Source organism: Phaenicophaeus curvirostris, chromosome 20 (genome assembly GCF_032191515.1).
Source record: "Phaenicophaeus curvirostris isolate KB17595 chromosome 20, BPBGC_Pcur_1.0, whole genome shotgun sequence".
NCBI classification, from domain to species: domain Eukaryota; kingdom Metazoa; phylum Chordata; class Aves; order Cuculiformes; family Cuculidae; genus Phaenicophaeus; species Phaenicophaeus curvirostris.
This window is the reverse complement of record NC_091411.1, coordinates 12085621-12101728: the sequence shown is the minus strand read 5'-3', so window position 1 is coordinate 12101728 and position 16108 is coordinate 12085621. Positions and strand designations below refer to the sequence as shown.

Here is a 16108-nt window from a genome sequence, read left to right as displayed (position 1 = left end):
GTGAAGCGCGTAACCCGTTCATTACAGCAGACTGATTCTGTCTGGCACATGACAAACTTACTTGAACCTAACAATTAAACTTCTGACAGCGTTTCCAAAAGCAGAGAGTATTTACTGTAAATGCCTGACAATTTTTCCCGCTCTGCTCGTCTCTCTCAACAGTCACCTTATGATGACTGGAAATTACCATAAGCAAATAGCAGCCTAACATCCAAAAACCCCTCATGTTAGTGTGAAATACACACCTGCCAACACTGAAAAAACATGAATATGAATGTTAAAGGGAACACCACGAGGAACGCCACTGAACTGCACGAGATGGGAGAGAGTGCACCGTCGGGTACAGAACAGCCCAGGCAGAGCTCAGACAGGGCTGTGCTGCTTGTCCAGCTCCAGACAGCAACGGGCAACCCGCTCAGGAGCGCAGACGCCTCCAGGAAATAGTGCTGAAGTTGTAGGGTTAGCATCAAGATGAAACTGTACCTATAGATACAGACAGAAAAGCCACACAGCATGAGTTATGTACACCTGCAAAACCTGAGAAAGCATAAAATATATGGAGGCCTGAACAGACTCTAAAAAACAACATAAGATCTCCTGGTTACCGCTTTGTTAGATTTAGTAATGCCATCCATGATCAAAGTGCTAATATATTATCTAATATAACTTTACTCACCCCCAACGACAGCAGCTCTAAAGGACAAACAAAAACTGCAGAAATCACCTTTCCCAAGTGTTTATACCAAGGAAGCTGCAAAGGGTAAGTGCTGCATCTGGTACTGTAAGTAATACCAAACTCAGTTGCGTCACGAAGTAAAAGATTTTCTTTATCTGTATTTTAAGTACTAAGGACACCCCCTTGTGTTTTTTTAACTGAAATCTTTATTTAAATTCCACTTCACACATGGATATTTTTGAGAACTTTCAGAAGCTTACCCTCATCCAGCCTTAAGTAACTCCGATTAACAAAGGTTACAAACATTCAAACTGTGGAACTGACCTCACAATAAGAAAATACAAAATTATATTTATGTATTTATATATTCCAAATTTTACAAGCAGCTGCTGCCCAGTCAAAGTGCAAAAAAACAAGTCAGAGGCCTCAGCAAAAACTGTACCTGCAATGTATGAGCCCCTAAGCAGGACACAGACGCTTGTAACACAGACCACCGAGCAGACGGGTGCTTTATTCACAGCTTCCATTCTATGAGCGTCACACCACTCAGAAAGCAGGCTTGCACTGAGTAGATTTTGAACAGCCCATAAGGGAGTGTTGGCTTCTCAAGGATCTCAAACCCCCTCACTGAGACGGGTTTAGCAAAAGGGCTGAAAAGCCCTAGAGCTTTTCCATACCGTGTCAACAACTGATACTCATTGAACAAATGCTGCGACAGACACTGTAATTTACTGTTACATACCTACAAGCAATATGACATTAAGTCAACTATTTAAAGCTACTTGGAGTCGTCTCAGTGTGGATGTCAATAAAACAAATTCCTCCTGTCAATAATTAATTATCTGTGTCAAAGTTCCCACTCTCTTTCAAACCACTGTACTCCCAGCTCAGGTCCATATTCCCATTTTAAGGGGGCAGGTTTATAATTTCAAACATTCCATACTCTAGTTTGGGGACAAATCTAGTAAACTGACTTGAAAACAGTTTGACACAGAGCTCTTCTCCCTCCCTGACTGTATTACTGTGCCTGCAGATGTGACTTGAGTTTATACAATACTTGAAACAGAACGTTTTGCATGTCCGTTGCTTTCATCAGTTCCCACCAGCAACCAGGAAGGTTGTTAGCTTACTTCTAATCTTGGTTTTAAAAGGCTGAATTTGAGTTAAATGTTGGGGGTTGGGTTTTTTCCCCCTGTGTTGTAACACCATCCCCACAGAACCTGGTCCCAAATCAAAGGACAAAATTGTTTGTAGAAGTCTTCTGACTACATGTTGGATGTTCTGTAGTTCCATCCACCCATTACGCTGTTTCACTCGGCTTCTATGAAACAGCCCTAGGACCAGTGCCAAGGACACTTGGTGATTTGTAGTCATGACTAAGTAATCGATGTGATAAGATAAATGTTCCTTTCTATCAGCCAGTCTGGGCTATTCCTACCTCCACTGCAGCACACGGAATTCCCTAGCACACCACCACATGTAAACAGTAATGTACAATGTTTGTGTAAGATGCAGATATTTATGAAGCACATTCACATGCAACATTGAGGATAGAGAGTAATCTGCACCATTTAAAGTGACAATGGTTCCTCTACAGAGGGAGAACACTGCAAACACAGCATAGCAACAGCAGTCACATTTTACCCCAACTAGTTCTCACTTCTGTATGTTTCAGATAATGAAAGAAGCCAACATACCTTATTTTGTATTATTCTAGTTGCAACTTTGAGACTTCCAGAAGTATTCCCTAAATTCATTTTCACAGCCTCTGAAACCTTAGCGACAGACCTCTCAGGCCACTACTGGTGCTAACGAAACACGTGGTAAAAATAAACACACACTAAATCTACCTGGAATTTTACTGTATTGCTTACTAAGCATGCAGCAACATGCTCACCTTTTAATTTATAATGCAATAAAGCTTTCAAGCCTGAAGCCAAATTATTTAAGAAGATTACTGCTATCCTTCTCAGAATTTATTCATTTCTGATGAAGGGAAGATTAAATATAGGCTGGGAATATATTCATAATGTATACGTTCACAGAAACTGCCAGACATTTTCACATCATTAAATCATAACTGCACTAAGGAACAGCACATACAGCTGGGAAACGTGCCCTGTCTGTACCTGTGACGGCGGCTCCGCTGTCGGGCTGGCTGCACAGGCTCCTTTCCGCAGCCAGGGCACAACCAGCTCTTTGCACGCCAGTCAGCAAGCTCACCGACAATCGACGTGTGAAATACAAACAGCCTCCGCTCCTGAGCAGCGTCTGAAGAGCCCTTGTGAAAGAGAAGAGCCAAAACTCAAGGAGCAGGAAGCACCGATTGTTCCCAGCCTATGGCGAAAACACCCAGTTCAAGCCAATCCCCAATAGAAGTTTCTAGCACAGGCAACCGAGAACCCAAACTGCTTCCACACTTTATTTCTATCAAGACACCTTTAGCCGCCTCAAACAGCGTGAGCAAACACATCACCTTGAGCCAGTGAGACAAAAACAGATGTAACAAACGAAGCACAAAACCAATTATAAACCCTGCCACTACATCCCAGCCCCGCAAGCGGGAACTGCTCAGCCTGGGCAGTTCGCAGAAAGCTTAACATGACCTTAAACCCTAGCAAAGTCTCTACAAATACACATATACATGTGTGATCAGAACCACCACTGCTTTGCACTGCTAAACACCTTTTAATTAGCACACAGCCCAGCGCCTGACGAATGTTAAGCAAACCTCCCAGAGATACTTCTGAATTATTGGTGTTATTTCTCACATGTTTAAGGAAAACCAAATCAGAGCAAAGTACAAGAGCAAGCCCGTGTCAGACGGGCTCAAAATCCACGGAACCTTCCTGTAACCACTCTGCTCACACAGTTCATCTCCAGGGCCATCACTTTGAGTCTTTAGAAGCAACATATCTGACTCAATACAGGGAAAAGGAACGGAGGAGGATACAGATCTAGATACTGTTCATCCAACTTCAAACCATCAGCACAGCTTGAAGTATTTACATTTCTCATAATAAGAAGTAAGAGGAAACAATGCCGAGAATCCTGCAGCCCAGCCAACCTAAAGATCCAAGTGATTCGAATCCAAAGGCGACTTCAAAGCCATCTCATAAAATCCTATACAAAACTTCCAAGCGCCCAGATGCCTCCATGGCAGGAAGAGCTCTCACGGCATCTGGGCCTTGCACATCACAGCCAAATGCAAGCAGAAACTCTTCACTGCAGAAGATTGAATGTTTTTCTACTTAAAAAAAAAAAAAGTTATATTAGAAATATTTGTATTTATTCTGCCTCAAAATATGCCAAATAAGACTGTATTATCATACATTGCTATGAAGTGACTTATCTATACCAAATGAAATAATTGGCTTCCCTACATGTTCCTGAGTACCTGGACCTCCCAGCACCAGTTTTCCAAACATGAATGCAGCTCCTCAGTTCACACCCACACTTCTATACCACTGTACGTAGCCCATCTCCTTCTCCTTTCCCACACGGACACAGTTTTCCTTAAAGAACAAGATTCACTCAGTAGTGCCTTGCAGATGAAGGCTACGGGGCAAAACAAAAAAGATCTGTTCTTTACAAAGTCTGCACAGCCACTTTTATTCCTTATTTCGATGACAGACAGGGTTAATGAAGTTCTTGCAGAGAACTCTCCCTTTCCTGGGCTAAATGCCCAAATTCTTTCAGGATTCACAAGACTTGTCTATTTAAATTGGGTCCAATTTTTTTCTTCCCCACAGAAAGGCCTGCACAGAATGTTCTGAAGAGAAACTGGGAATTAACCTTTCAAGAAAATTATAACTCAATGTGCAAGCTCTGCAGAAGAGACAAATCACATTTCACACTATATTCTGCCTGCTATGTAACAATTCTGGGTTATTCCAATAAGCTTCAATGCTGAAGCATACACTCAGCAGTATTAGAACGTTAAAACCCACGAGCTTACTCACGCAAACAAAAATCTCCTACCCTGCTTGTCTGTCCCACCCTCCCCAACTGCCAAGGCGCCGCATTGATCTCAGGTTAATTCTGTGCGGCTAGAACAGAAATTCACGTCTTTCAGGTAGGCGTCCTTACCAAGGCAACAGCTCCGTAGTTTGCATCCAGGTTCTCGTCCAAAAACTCTGCTCTGCACCACAGGCTCCCTCTCAGCCATTCCCACCCTGCAGCGATATCCTGCTTGGAGCTGCTCTGCACTCTACGGGTACAACAAGTCACAGAGCAGAGGTGATTTGCCCTGCCCTGGTCATCTCTTCTTCCTAAAACTGAGGTCCTCTCACGGCAGTTTTGCAGATACTACACAGTCCTTCAGACAACAATAAAACCGCACTCGTGTCAGAGAGCACAAAACCGCAGAATTTACGACGTCTGCACAAGCCTGTACATCATGTTTCCAAGGTGGCACCTGTTCTTCCTCCACCAGATCCCTATCGGCCACAGCTACAGTGAGCAGCATTTGGGTTAAAGTCCTAATGCAATTAAAAGAAACAAAAACCAGTCCAGCCTAGGCACAGAATGCAATTCAGCTTTCAGCGAGCCATGAACTACACAAAATGTAGTTTTCCAACCAACTCAAATTACCAGTTTTTAAGAGTAATTATGCAGAACGCAGCTGAAAATATCTACCATGGACCAGTTTCTCAGCATTCAAAGGCAACTGTTTACCATCAGATCCTTGCACAAACACAATGGTTTGTTTCAGAAGAGAGACACAAATATTTACAGTATTTCAAAATAAGCTACAATATGGTTTATAACACGCTACTACTCATCAAGAGAAATAACTTTCCAGGCCCAGGAAAGGGAAACACACAGAAGAACAAAAAGGTATTTAAATAAATAGAAAATATTTATTAATTAATTTGCAACATTTACCAGTTGGTTTACAGATATGGACTACTTCAGATCAAAATAAGACAAGAGAGAGGTGAATCCGAAGTCCCACAGCCACGAAACCTCAGTGTAGGAAGGCTGAGGCAGGTCTGTGCCTTCCTGTTTTGGAGGTGGAACCCAGCCTTTAAAAGGTGGGAGATGGCAAGAAGAGCTGCTTCGTCACAGCAGCCAGTGCCTGCAGCTCCCCTGCACAATGACTCACGCCTGAGGAGCCTGCGGGCTAACCCGAGCCAAAAACCTACCAGTAAAACCAGAGTCCATCTGTGGAAGCACCGAACGGCCACACGCTCTCAGCACAAGGTGCAGCCACGTACACACCACCAGTATTTCACGTACAGTAACAGCATGAAGGAGAAACTACAGACAACAGCAACTGATCCAGAGGGGAATTAATGCCACACATTGGATGCGTGAACAAAAGCTGCCCTGGTTATTATTGCTGCCTGATAACTTAAGAGTAGATATAAATTTAAATATGGTGCCATCTAAAAAATTAGAGACTGTCTCCAAAGGGAAACTCTATTCCCCGCATCATCTAGTTGCTTTTATCAAACTCCTTAGTGCCATCTATGTCACTAAAAAATGAACAAGTTGGCAGTCAGCTGTCCCCAACTGCAGATGAACAATAGGAAAGATAACGCAGGGCTTCAGCAGTGCCTGATAAGACTCGTGACAACTGATTCATTTCAAACTTCACTTCCTTTGGAACACCAGATGCAAACAGGTTGTTTAAAATACACACAGCACTCATCTCCTGCCAACTCAAGCTTCCCTCTCACTTAAGCTTTTCTAGTTGACCAACTTCTCATACCCCAGCTGGAGGAGAGACACTGCCAGCTTCTCCTGCCAGTCCCACAAACTCCGAAGAAAAGCTGGCAAGAGGCAGGAGGGGACCTCAGCGACCAAACTTACTCTGCAGAGATGGAACACTAGGATGAGATCATGCCCTCTGCTACACACTGATCACCACCACCACATTGTACGGCTGCAAGAATGCCGACTATGGCAAAAGGGGCAAGGGAAAAAGCAATGTCAAGAAAAAAACTCCTGTGTTGGACACTGACTTTATCCTCTCTTTCCACAGGCCAGCTGAAACCCCCTGGAGTCGGGGCAGATTTTCACTTTAATGCTAACAACTACAGCGAGAACCTAAGATCAAGGAACCAGCTTCCCTGCTACAGAGCCCAAGTCTCTCCAAAAGAGCTGTGTGCTCACAGCACAGCAAACCTTTGCCTTACAGTCATCAGGTTCATCAACAGCATTTAAATACATCTGATTGTCTTATTTGCAGCAATTTTTACTTAAGTAGGTACAACTTAATTAAGTCTTTTCTTCAGGGAGAATCCTAAAAAAGCTTGGGTCAGAAGGAACCTTAAAGATCATCCTAGTTCCAAGTTTTCCCTCTCACTGCATCAGTGATAAAGCACAAAAGCTAAAATAAGTCATCACAGCCACTCTAAAGCACAAACCAGAGAGACTGAAAGAAACCCCAATAAATAAGTCAGAGTAAATTATTGCACATCTTAATATACAAAGAACTAAGAGCAAACACAGGTAAAGAACCATACCCTGCACTGTTTACCCTTGGATGGTGAAGTTCTTACACCTGGCACGGCGTTATAAATTGAGTAATTGACCCACGTGGAAGGAAGGAGCTCAAGAGAGTTAAAAATTACCCTATAAATACCATAAAGATTAACAGATTCGTAATACCCACCCAAGAAGCACTTACTCTAAGTAGAATGATTATGAAAACACAGCACGAATATTTACTACCTCGCCCAGAGTTCAGTGTATACAGATTGCCACAAAAGGCAGCGCTGGCTCTTACTGCAGCGACAGCTCAAAGTCACCACTTCCATCTCCCAGCTGATTAGAAGGTGGCACACAAACACCACTGTGAATTATTTGCTTCTCTGGAACACATTCCGATATTTCTAAAATCCTTTTCAAGGTTGTTTGGTTTTTCTCTATTCCAGTTGAACGTTTTCAAGACTGATGTTTTGCTCACCTCTGACAGAACAGCAAGTGAAATACTGACAACCTGAAAAAAACAAAGTGAAGCTTCCATCAATGAGAGGAGGGAATTTTTGTGTTCATGTTTGTTGGTATCTGTCCTACCCTGAGTCCCTGCTCCTGGAGGAAACGAATCCTAAAACATCTACAGCTTTTCTCCCCACCTCCTTGCTGTAACGACAGACGTTTGCCCTGAGAACCAGAACCCATCACAAACCCTCCTAGGCAGGCTTGACAGTGTGTGTTCCTATGCAAGAGAATCTTCCAACAAGGAGAAAACCCACTCCTCCTCAGGACAGCAGGGACAAGTGCCCACAAGGTGAAGAACAGGACAGAGACTTAAAGTGAAATTCCTGAAAGGAACCGTACTGACTGTACTGTGAAGCCGCACTCCCTCCTGTAGATCAACATTCCCCAATTACTGCAGCCATTTTATCTCCAACTCCACAGTTTAAAAATCACCAGGTTAAGAAAAAAGCTACTCCCCCAAAGAAATCAGAAGAAATCAGGACAGTTGGCTCTAACGAAAGAAGAAAACTTATATTATCGTGTGCCATTTGAGGCAGGAGACGGCGGCCGTCTTGGAAGCGGGCACTGCCAAACAGCAAGCATGGACAAACCAGCTCAGGCTGCGCTACCTCCCAGCACACCAGCTCCGAGAGGGAGCAATCCCAACTATCCAGCACCCATTTTTCCTGTCAGCATGGACTTAAAGCTCCGCTTCACGCACGCCATGAGTTTTCAACAGCCTGGTGGGCATTTCCCAGCTCGGAGCAAGTGGGCTTCTCAAAAGCTGGAATGACAAAAGTAACTGGAGAACACGATCTGTCACCGAGCTCTGCAAAATGAAAGACTTGGAAATCCTGCCCAGGGCGTGGAGCAGCACCTGCTCTGTCAGCAGGCTGGGCTGGAGCGGGGGCACAGCCTTATCGGTTTGGTTTTTGACCCCTGAAATACCAGCGCACTAGGTGAGGCGCCTGTGATTCACTTCGTTATAGCGAATGGAGGAGTGGGATGGCAAAAGTGTTCCCTGAAAGGGCAGCACAACCAGTCTCAGGGAATGCCACCCAGATCAACTGCTGAAGGATGTTTTGGGCCCAAAAGGTGGGATGCTGCACTGAAAGGAGACACTGAGCCCTTCAGGAAGGTCCCTCAGCTGTCTCTGGGCAATGCCGAAACACATTTCTGGGGACGCTCTGGCCAGGCTGCTGACAGCCACTCATTTCATGCATAGCTGTGGCAGTTCGAGACATCATCACCCCCGCCTCGCAGAGGGGAATCATTGCCCTTCTCTCCAGCATTGCCAGAGGGGTTTCTTACCCTCAATTCCTCAGCTGGGCTGGCTTATAAGAGGTCGGAACTCACTCAACTGGCCTTGCCGCCAAGCCAGCAAACACCCCACGTGTCATTCTGCCATCTATCCCAAAAGGGTTTCTGGAACAGATTCAGCAGCACCTCCACACTTGGACAAACAACATTTCAACACAATTTCTAATCAATGTTACACAAACAATCCACCCACTGAATTAAGTGAAAAATAAAAAACCAAAAGGCCACCACACAGCAGATCCCGATGGGTCAGTCCCGAGGAGCAGCCACAATTCAAAGCCTGGTGAACCGAGAGGTGAAAGAACCACTATGATTGCCAGCACGTGAGAGAGAAATCGGAATCACTTCAGAATGAGGACTGCCCGAAATTATGACCAAAACCAGTCAATGCTTTGATAAAATGACAGAAGAAACTGCCTTCCTAAAAAGAAAATGGATCGGTGGTGCCCAAGGTTCTGTCCAAAGGCAGGAGCTGACTCGGTACCTACTTGGATCCATTATGCGAAGCACATACTGAGACTGGAGTCCACAACTGGAGGCCCAAGTTACTCAAAGCAAATAAAAACAAAACCTTTAAGTGTCTAGGGATTGTAATAGAGCTGTTAATAGTCAGGGGAAAAAAATGATTGTGAGGAGACAACAAGAAGGGGAAAAGCTTTATGCTAGCAGCAGCAACTTTTAAAATGAAAAAGAACTGCCATACCACCTCCTGCATTTTGTGATTAGACATGTTGTAACTATTTTAATATGCTTTATAATTGTCATGCTGTATTAGCTCAGTGAACAATAAAACAGCATATCCAACTTACAATCTAAACCAAGGTTCACACAGTTCTGTGCACAAACTCCCTTTCTACTACCTTGAGATCTCAGCAGAACACACTCAACTCTAACAGAAACCATCAGGCCTTTCATACCTGCACTTCTTTCAGACTTCATCATACTTGGACTCTGTTAAAAACACAGATTTATTACATGCCTCCCTGACCATTTCTCACCTACCTAATTCTGCTGTGTAAAACAGTACAAGAACAGGACAGCCAATGCCACCTTATCTTACTGAAACACAGCAGGCTCTAAAGAAGGAATTCATAAACTACCTGCAAGGCTATTTTTCTTCTTTTTTTTTTTTTTGAGACGTAATAGATAACACATTCTGGCTGCTAAACAGACATTTGTGAGCTTTCGAGAATGCTTTGGAGTATGGAATTCCTAGAGCCTCATTCACGTACACCACTGGGTTTCAGATTGAGTCTGCTGTCAGTTCACGTAAACGCGTAACAGGAAACTCAAATTTGACTAAAAGGTGGTGTTGCATTACTACTGGTTTTGTATGGAAACCTTTTTAGAACTAAGAAGCTAGGGGGAAGGTTTTTTCCTCTCCCATCTGCGACAGACAGCTGTTCACCGCCTGGAATCTATGATAGCAGACACTTAAAGTAGAACCAAGCTCAAGTACACACTTTAGAAATGCAATTTCTTTAATTGTACTGACACCCTAAAATCATTTGCAATTCCTTACATGGTACCACGTGATGATAGAAAACCACTGAACGCAGGAAGCCAAACATACTGCTTTAGTGGAATAAAAAATATTTATTCTGAAATATTTTAAAGTGTTACAAAACAATTCAAGAGACTTCGCGCACACATAGAGCTATGGTGCTTGCAGCGAGGCCAGATGTTTAAGCACTTAACACAGGTTAGAACCTGAAGCAAACTTGATCTGATCCAATATGCATACGAAAAACAAGCCAAGATAGGAAAAGACCTGTCTACCCATGAAAAGATTTGACAGCGTTACAGACTGCTGCATCTGAGCCACTAATAAAAATAACTCCCTGTGGTTTTCTGTTTTTCAACAAAACTTCTCTCACAAGCTCTAGAGGTGCCCACTTTGTCACACACTTGCACAGAACCTCATCTCTCCGTGTCCTACGTTTCAGAAAACTAGAGATGGCAGCTTCCAATCTGGCTTCGTAACATAACACACGCTCCCTGCCCCTTGCGCACCCAAACTTGTAAGAAAATGTTAAACAAGTATTTTATACAGTTTAGTTTTCTATGTGATGCATACACATGGCAGTAATTTCAACCCACTGGAAAAAAAGACAATGATTCTGAAGTCAGCTTTTAATCCAGAGTTTGCATGTAAATTTTTTGGCTTCTGGGCTTTTTTCTTAAAAAAGAAAAATATTGTCAAGGCCAACATTACCTCTCAGTTCGAGCACATTCTTCCATCTCCTAGATACCACCCTTTTTCCTCCTTTTAACTTTAGAGACCAGCTCTACAGTGAAACATGGAATTCAGAAGGGGAAGAGATCTGTTACATCCCACCACCTCCAACACGTTCAGCAGCCAAGTCACCACTGCTCCCTGGAAGCAGCAGGCCAGCAGGGTCCAGTCTGCTTTCCCAGTGCATGCCCTAAGCCCCTCTGATGCAGCTCCTTGATCCCTCGGTGGGCCAGTCCCTGCTGGGAAAAATGCCAGGAAGCAGCTAGGGAAAACACAAATTGCCCTCTCAGCAGCCACAAAGACTAAAGTGGTTAAACTCTCTTATTTAATCAAATTTTTTTGGTTTTTCCCCCTCCTCCTTTTTTGGTTCCTTAGTTTTACACTAACTGACTCAGCTGAGCCAGCTCACCCACGTTCAGAAGGCCAGTGCTGGCACAGGGGAAACCACCTGGTCTGGTGGCAGCACACTCAGCCATCCCAGGGCTCTGCACGTGCTGAGCGACACCAGCTCTTCCAGATCCTGTCCTCACCTTTCAGATAAACCATACTGACCTCCTAGGGCACCTGAAGAACTACCAATGGAAAAGCACAAAGAACTTGCTGAGTACTTGCATGTGCTGGTACTAAAAGCTTCACAAAGGGAAGAGCCTGTGTAACAAACACAGTGTTAACAGGATTTGGTAACAGGAGAAACTATTTTCGAGGCCTCTGCCTTTAACAGGAGGTGTTAATTCTGTCCACTTCAGACAACCTTTAACTTCCACATGATTTTATACTGGGAAAGGCCATTTGTCTGCTCCCCAGAGCATGGCACGGGCGCACGCTTCCTGTGACCAGCAGAGTGAGTCACTGTTTTCTTACCAAAAGCCACATTTCCAGGGTCTTCAGTGAGAACTGGCATCAAGGCAATCGTGAGCTGTATTTCAGCTGCCCCAATACTTAGTTAGTGTTTGCTTTCAATACTGCAAGAGTGTTTTTCTTGCATCTATACTGGATATGAAGACATACATTACACAAATCCTATGAACAATCCCACCACGCACCTGGGTAGGTGCACACGGAATTAGTCACCATCATTCCCACGAAAGGTAAACCAGACTGGTTAAGTGAGTTTATAAGACAAATGTGGGAACCGTGCAACAGGTGAAGCGGCTGTTCACAATTTCCTTAATCAGGATTCCATGCTCAAATCACATACAGCATCACGCCACTGTCTGTCCAGAGGTGTGGAACTGCAGGAATACTGAGGGAGTTGCAATTAAAAACATGATCACTCAACAGTAAAGATGAGCCCAGCTTCTAAAATGAGGCTCCATGTATTTATTTCTGTCTTTTGCTGGAGATGACTATGAACAACCTCTTCTATAAACACAACCATCCAAGAAAAGCAAATTAGAATGACAAAAGCTAAAACACAAGCTGGGCTACTGGACTCATTTTCTGTAAGGACTGCACAGGCTTTCACTTAGGACAGAGCAAAAGTCAAGCCGCAGAGGTCACACTGATCCCCTCTTTCAGCATTTCACCCCTGAAATCTTCCCCTGCTCCTCCAGCAACTGCCTTGCTTTAAACTCAGAGTTTAGGGGTTGGATTTCTATCGCCTGCACCCCTCGCTGGCTGCCCCAGTTCATGTGGCCTGGCCTGTGCCTCCACATTGTTGTATATACATTTTTCATAGCCTTAAGGTAAAATATATTTGGCACCACATGAAATAGGAAAAGATGTTAAAGTACATCCACTAATCCTAGCATCTAGAAGGCGTGCTCTGAAGGTGGGCAGGAGGTAGACTTGGCAGCCATCCTCATTTTGCGGCTAAGAAAGCAGAGGCAGAGCAGGAGAAAACCCCACACAGGTATTTCTGGGTCCTCTCTTCAGACAAAAAAAACCAAACACACAACCAAACACATTTTACTGAGTAAACAATCATTAACACATCATTCAGTAAACAACAAACTCTTAAAAGCCCTTGAAGGCCTGAATAAAGCCAAAAAGCATGCTGCAGTAGAGATGTCCCAACCTTTCACTATTTTCTCCACTACTGCCTGGATTATTACCTAGAAATGAGAAAAGCCAGTGTAGGCCCAATATTTCCAATGTACATTTAAGTATTATATATTGACAAAAAACTTTTTGGGTAGGATCACAGAAGGCAAGTACTACCCAAAAATCTGCTTCCCAGTGTGGGCTTGGAGTCCAAGTTATTAATCTCCACCGGCTTCTCTCTGAACAAAACTAACACCGAAGCATTTGAAGAGGTACATGAAAACTCTTATTCAAACACCGTGTCCGTCCTCTCTTGTGAAATATCTGTTTGTCAAGAAAGAGAATTCCAGAGGAAGCAGGGAACACAAAACAAGAAGTGCTTTATACATGGCAGGTGTCAAGAAACCAAGAGGTCGGTTCTGTTCTGACAAGTTCCTGACAGCAGTCACTCATTCCGCCAAGAAATCTCACTTCCCACAGAAGATGCTCCTTCTCTACCATAACAGAAGTTCCTCCCAGCCCCTATTTTTTAGCTCTTTAAGGCACAAAGCCATAGGAAACAGGGGCAGCAACTCTCTTTATCTGAATCGTTCCTTTTTTGTGTGTGTGTGTTGCTTAAAAGACTTTGACTGTCACAAAGAACGTCGACAGGAAAAAAACAGTGGAAAGAGTTTGACTCAAAGTCAAGAGATGTCTCAAAATGTGAAAACTGTAGAAATGGTGCAGAAGTTAAACGGTTGCTTACCATGATTCACAGAGCTGAACTTTTAAAGGAGAGGCAGAAGTGACAGCGAGACAGCCATAATGTGTCAGGAACTTGCATCACCGGACTTCTAATTGGTACAATATTTCCTATCGAACCACTTCCAGTGCAATAACGCCACAGGCAACCCCCCTTGGCAGAACTCGGCGAGCGCCAAAGCCAGGGACGCAGATGGAGCTCACAACTCCACCATTATCCCAAACAGGCACAAATCGCACTTCGGAGGGAATTGGGGGGGGGAAAAAATGTATTGGGTAGTGCAGCTCTAACATGTGCTCTGTCGCAGGCAAAGCGGCGATCCCCAAAGCACCGGGTTTATCCCAGAGCTCCGCTCCTACCCTTGTGGGAACACCGGGAGCACCCCGGGAACAGGTACCTCCTCTCCCGGGGAAAGGGGAGAACGCCAGGAGCTGCAGAGGCTGGAAAACAGGAGGGAGAAGCGGCTGGGAAGAGGTTCAGAGCAGTGTGCAGGGCCTTGAGGGAACCAAGGGGCTCCTGGGATCCCCGGCGTTCTCCCCACAAGTCCAGGAGCTCCCGGGATCCCCAGGGTTCTCTTCCCCAAATCCAGGAGCTCCTGGGATCCCCAGGGTTCTCTTCCCCAAATCCAGGAGCTCCCGGGATCCCCAGGGTTCTCCCCACAAGTCCAGGAGCTCCCGGGATCCCCGAGGTTCTCCCCACAAGGCCAGAAGCTCCCGGGACCCACGAGGATCTCTCCCCAAGTCCAGGAGCTCCTGGAATCCCCGGGGTTCTCCCCCCAAGTCCAGGAGCTCCCAGGATCCCCAGGATTCTCCCCATAAAGCCAGAAGCTCCCGGGACCCCCGGGGTTCTCCCCAAGTCCAGGAGCTCCCGGGGTTCCCGAGGATCTCCCTCCAACTCCAGGAGCTCCCGGGACCCCTGGGGTTCTCCCCACAAGTCCAGGGGCTCCCGAGATCCCCGGGGCTCTCCCTGCCGGCGCAGGGGTTCCCGGGATCCTCCCCTCCGGCCCAGGCGCCCCCCAGCTCCGGGGGCTCTTCCCCCCGGCCCCGCCGCTCCCGGGCCGGTGTCGGGGAGGGCCCCGCTCGGGGGCCGCCGCGGGCACGTGCGCCGCTCCGCCCGCCCGGCACCGACTCCCCCCCTTCCCCCCGCCGCTCCGCCCGCCCGGCACCGACTCCCCCCCTTCCCCCCACCCCCCCAGCGCCGGCCCCGATGGGTTTTTACCGTGGTTGACCTTGTCGGGGCCGGTGCGGGCTCGGCGGGCGCTGGCGGCGCGGAGCGGAGCGGGGGGGGGGGCGGGGGCCGGGCCGATCCCGCCGAGCTCCGCCGCGTCCCGCGCGCAACTTCTCCGCGCGCGCGCGCCGCCCGCCCCCTCCCGCGCGCGCCCGCGCGCCCCCGCCCCCGCCCCCCCCCCCCCGCTGCCACGCAGGCCGGAGCGCCGGGAGCGCGCGCGCGGGGGGGCGGGGCCGCGCGCGGGGGGCAACGGGGACCGGAGCGGCCCCCTCCCCGCTCCGAACCCGCGGGGGCCCCGTGTGAACTTGGGGTGCGGATCCGGACCGGCCCCCCTGCTCTCCAAACCCTTGGGGTTCCCCCTATGGAGCTGAGGATGCAGGCCCAGATCGGCTCCCCCTGCTCTCCAAACCCATGGGGGTCCCTGTATGAACTTGGGGGTGCAGATCCGGATCTCCCCCCTCTGCTCTCCAAACCCTTAGGGTTCCCCCTGTGGAGCTGGGGATGCAGGTCCGGATTGGCTCCCCCTGCTCTCCAAACCCATGTGGTCCCCTATGGAGCTGGGGTGCGGATCCCAATCGGCCCCCCTGCTCTCCAAACCCTTGGGGTTCCCCCTGTGGAGCTGGGGTGCGGATCCCAATCGGCTCCCCCTGCCCCGCCAACCAGCGGGGTCCCCTACGGAACTGGGGTGCGGATCCGGATTGGCTCCCCCTGCTCTCCAAACCCATGGGGGTCCCCATATGAACTTGGGAGTGCAGATCCGGATCTCCCCCTCTGCTCTCCAAACCCTTGCGGTTCCCCGTGTGGAGTTGGGGTGCAGATCCTGATCTGCTCCCCCCAGTGCTGTTGTGGGGCGCAGTGGTTGATACATCCAATGTTTCAGGTGGGAAATCCTCAGTTGGTGTGGTTTTCAGCAGAAGCAGAGAATCACAGAATGGTTTGTGTCGGAAGGGACCCTAAAGCCCTTCCAGTGCCACCCCTGCCCTGGGCAGGGACA

General features: G+C 47.0%; 1 protein-coding gene across 1 annotated transcript in view; it reads right to left on the bottom strand.

The window, feature by feature from the left end:
• Positions 1-15171, bottom strand: part of NEK6 (NIMA related kinase 6) — a 51692-nt gene extending 36521 nt beyond the window's left edge. The window contains exon 1 of the mRNA XM_069873490.1: positions 15106-15171. The gene's annotated coding sequence lies outside the window, so the exon portion shown is untranslated. The remainder of the gene's footprint in view (positions 1-15105) is intronic.
• Positions 15172-16108: the final 937 nt, after the last annotated feature.